Below are 4,791 nucleotides of genomic sequence, written 5' to 3' on the forward strand. Positions count from 1 at the left end.
GGCCTAGTGGGGACATCTTAGAGGTTTAGGGTGTGCTTCCTCTAAATCTCAAGTTCAATGCTCACTAATTGCAATAAGTTCCTTGGGGTTAATTCATACCGGATGTTTGCTCTGGCTTTAAATGGTGTTTCGGCAACCAAATTAGAAAGTTTCCTTGGGGTCAATCCATATAGGACGTTTGCTCCGGTTTTAAATGGGGCTCCCGCAAACAAATTAGAAAGTTTGAAAGGCCGCATCAATGTGTGTACCTAAGGATGACTAGGGATTAGTCGAGATGCGCATAACCAATTTGTACATGAAGTTTGCTCTGGTTTTAAGTGGGATTCTCGCAATCAAACTAAAAAGTTTGAAGGGCCGCATCAGTGTGCATCCAAGGATGATTTAGAATTAGTTGAGATGTGCGTAAATTAACCTTGACATCTGGTTATCAAAAAGAAAAAAAAAACCTATACAACTAAAAACTCATCTTATTACTCACATTATATTAAACAATTAACCAAACACCTATCTTATTTTATTACATGATTTCAATGATTTAAATTTTAAAATGAACTTTTTGCCAATCAAATTAAATTTTAACAATTACGAATTTAAATAAAATAAAATTGCTAACTTAATAATAAAATTAAAAAATAACAATAATTTAAGAGATAGAAGTGAAATTAAACTTAACAAAATGCTAGTGTTATGAGTGAATGGAATAGAGAATATAAATAAATTAAATTTTAACACCACAATGCAAAAATTCCAAAATTACATATATTCCCCTAGTAAGGTATGTTTTTGAATTTTATTTTGTTTGGTTATCTCTATTTTTTTTAATGAATTTTTTATTTTCTATATTTTTTATTTTTAGTAATTTTTTTAATATTTTATGTACATTTTTTTATTATTCATCTAATCTGAATATGGTTAAAAAGTATAACATTTATGAATTTTTTTTTTTACCAAATACAAAAAATATAAAAATTCAGCATACTTTCATATTCTGTTATATAAAATGAATTTTATTTTAAATTTATACAAACTTTATATTTTTTTTACTTATATGAAGATTAAGTGGATCTAAAAAAAACCGGCAAGAGTAGCCCAGTTGGTTGAGGGTAAGGGACCAGGGACCTAGGAGTTTGCTCCTCACTAGGTCTCAGGTTCGAATTCCACCCCCAGCTGGCTACTAGCGGGCCACTACGTCTTTGCTCGGTCGATAAGCTCAAGACCCTAAGATTAGTCGAGGTGCGACACTCCAGGATGCTGGCCCAAACATTCGGTTATCAAAAAAATAATTAAAATAAATAAAAATACAAAAATACGAATTTAAAATTCAAAAATATATTTTAGAAACGAGGCAGAGAATTTTTTTTTTATTGTTTGTTTTTTGTGTTGGAGATTTGTATATATTTCTCGTTTAGGGTAGTCTTTGAATTTGTCAGACCAAAGGCGCGGATTCTCGCTCCTTCGCTAGGTTTCCGTTTCTCTTCTATATATCTATATCTATCTATATATCTATTTGTATATACATATTTAAACCCTTCTTTGGAGCTCCTCTGTATGTGTAATCTATCAAGGTACCCTCTTTGATGCCTCTTTGATTCTTTATATTCGTTTCTTTTTGCTTCTCTTCGTGGGTTTTCTTAACATCTCATTTGCATTTGGTTTTTTCATATGATTTGTTGGAATTTCTCAGAGTTTCTTGGGCATATGTAGATGTTTTTGTGTTATTTTTCCATTTACAAAAACAATGAAATAGTAAATTACTGCTGCTGATCTGGATGTTGTATATTTCTTGTATTTGGGTTTGAAAATTTTTCTGGGTTTTGGGTATTTTGCTGATTAATCTCTCCAAATTATATGCGGGGGCATGAAGATTCCTTATTCTAGGTTCTGAATTTTTTTTAATATTTGGGTTTTGTTGATAGGTTTTGGTTAAATTGCAGGCGAGTTTTCGCGGGTTCTTGATCTGGGTTTTGAAACTTCATGTATTTTGGGGATGTTGCTAATGAATCTGGTTGAATTGTAGGTGGTTATTGTTGATTTTGGGAATTGTTTGGCGACGAGGATTTTGAGTTGGGTTCTATGAATTCATGAGTTTTTGGTTTTCGTTGGTGAATCTGATTTAATTATAGTTGCTTTTGAAATTGCGTTTCATCCTCAATATCGTGGGCAATTGATAAATTTGGTTGAGTTATTTCTGGGTCCATGTTTATTTCATAATTTATTGGTCTTGAAGGTTCTGGGGGGTTTCATTTATCGTGAGGCTTTGAGTGTCAGTTCATGAATTGGCTAAATTGTCTGTAGGTTTATGGTGATTTCCTGAATTGAGTTGTTGTCTTGGTGATTGTGACGAGGTTTTGTCTTGTGACAATGCCTTCAACAGATCATCAGGGCTCTTCTATGCCTTTTGCTTCGTTTCGTCGCTCAATTTTAAATATTAGGAGTGATCAGGTTCATTCTATGGAAATGAACCTCGATTCTGTTGCTCGGGATTCAGAGCTGGAAGCATTCTACAAACAGATCTTTGATCGATTTCGTGATCTTTCAGCTGCTAATGCTGATGAATTTCTCTCTGCTACATGGTTACAGAAGTTATTGGATGCTTTCCTTGGTTGTCAGGAAGAGTTTAGGGTTATTTTGTGCAAAAACAGTGCACGGCTCTCGAAACCCCCTTTGGATAGGTTTGTTTCTGAATTCTTTGAGAAGAGCGTTAAGGCCCTTGATATTTGTAATGCAACTCGTGATGGAATTGAGAAGATTCGGATGTGGCAGAAGAACTTGGAGATTGTTCTCTGTGCCTTGGACTCTCGACAGAGGATGTTTGGAGAAGGTCAGTTTCGTCGAGCGAGGAAAGCTTTGATGGATTTGGCACTTGTAATGTTGGATGAGAAGGAAACTGGATCTGTTCTTTCCCAACGGAACCGATCTTTTGGGCGTAATAACACAAGCAAGGATCACCATCGTCATAAGCCAGGTCATTCACGGTCTCTCTCTTGGAGCGTATCTCATTCTTGGTCATCAGCAAAGCAGCTTCAATCTATTGCAAACAGTTTGGTCCCTCCACGTGCGAATGAGGTCGTGGCTACTAATGGCCTTGCAGTCCCAGTTTTTGCAATGAGTTCTGTGCTCATGTTTGTCTTGTGGACTCTGGTTGCTGCAATCCCTTGTCAAGATCGAGGCCTTCAGATTCATTTCACAATCCCACGCCAATACTCATGGGGTACTCCGTTGCTTTTGCTTCATGATCGGATTTTGGATGAATCTAAGAAGCGTGACCGTCACAACTGTAATGGGTTGTTGAAGGAGGTTTATCAGATCGAGAAATCCATTCGTCACATGACAGACTTGGTAGATTCAGTTCAGTTTCCACTGACGGAGGAACAGAAGGAAGAAGTGGAACGTGGAGTGCAAGAACTAACACTCGCTTTTGATGCTTGTAAGAATGGGCTTGATCCATTGGAGTGTGAAGTGAGGGAAGCGTTTCGTAAGATTATGAGTTGCCGAACCGAAGGTCTTGAATTCTTGAACAAGGGAAACACTACTGGGTAATTTGAATTGGTATAAAAGCTACAGAGAATCAAATATAGAAATTTGCGAACGTGTCGTTATTTCAACTTTTGCCTGGGATGGTCAGCAACAATAAAAGATTGATCAGGTAAACTTTTGTACTTATTGGTATATCATCTGTAGAGAACATAATGTTTATTGGATTGTCCTGTTTTATGGGTTTGTTGTCAGGTTTGCTTTGGTTTTGTATACTGGTTAATCTTTTGTTTGCTCCCCGTGTTTCATGTTTGCTTCACATATTTATTTATTTATTTCCCTTCCTTGTAGTAATATACACTTTTTTTTTTTTAATCTTTTATTGTCCAAATCCGTAGATTTCCTCTGAACATTGGAACTTTCTTGTTAATTTTGAACTTTAGCCCTTCATTGGATGATATGCATGATAAGTTCAATTTTTCTATACGGACTCCTTGTTACAGTGAAAATGCCATACAAGTTGCGTGGATCTTAACTAACAGTGTTTAAATGGGTGAATAAACCTTAACTAACAGTGTTTAAATGGGTGAATAAACTTTTGGGGTAGTCGTATGGAACTTTTTCTATAGTAAGTTACCAAACAATAAATGAGATTTTCGGAGTGTGAGACATATATCTCACTAGTTATGGTTGGGTTAGTTACTCGATTCAGTTGGATCTTTGCAATATCCAGAATGAAGCTCACAAATTGCATTTTTCTTCAATGGGTCCCATTAGAACAATTTTTTATTGTGATATTAAACTTTTGTAGCAGTGTAGTGGCGGAACTTGGGTGATGGTTTGGGGACTGGACTCCCTTGGTTAGGTTACTCTGTAGGTCAATTGTATGCCCGGTTTGTAAAGATCCCCTCCAAGTAGGTGTGGTTCGTTGAGGCACATGTACCAAGGAAATTGTGAAGGCTGTGAATTGATTGATGGTCATTGGATTTGATACATTATCTGATTGATGATACTTATACATTATATGAATTTTAAAAAATGATTTTGTCCGAAGTAGTGAAATTTTCGAATGCTGGAGAATCATCTGATCATGTTCAGTCTGGAAACTCCGGAGGATTATGTTGAATGTTCACCCATTAGGGTTTAGCAAAATAACAGGCAATGAAATTTACATAGTGAAATGTAAACCCTTTTTTTTTTCCTTTTTTCGTTTTATCTTACCCTTTTATTTAGGGAGTTTATTTTTATTTTTTTAAAAAAAAATTTATTTGCAAATAGTGCTTGGCAAACCCTAAACATCACATTTTTTTTAAATTA

The 4,791-nt window shown here is 35.4% G+C and overlaps 1 non-coding gene across 5 annotated transcripts; it reads left to right on the plus strand.

Moving 5' to 3' along the window:
- The first annotated feature begins 1,344 nt into the window (after positions 1-1,344).
- Positions 1,345-3,884, plus strand: LOC114259554 (protein ROH1D). Of its 5 annotated transcripts, none has more exons than XR_014360948.1 (2): positions 1,345-1,565; positions 2,018-3,884. It is a non-coding gene; the product is annotated as a protein ROH1D (transcript). The 5 variants fall into 5 exon arrangements; XR_014360946.1 differs by having other exon boundaries at positions 1,359-1,565; positions 1,935-3,884; XR_014360949.1 differs by having other exon boundaries at positions 1,359-1,565; positions 2,296-3,884.
- Positions 3,885-4,791: the final 907 nt, after the last annotated feature.

This window comes from Camellia sinensis, chromosome 2, assembly GCF_055761805.1.
Source record: "Camellia sinensis isolate YWXY chromosome 2, ASM5576180v1, whole genome shotgun sequence".
NCBI lineage: Eukaryota > Viridiplantae > Streptophyta > Magnoliopsida > Ericales > Theaceae > Camellia > Camellia sinensis.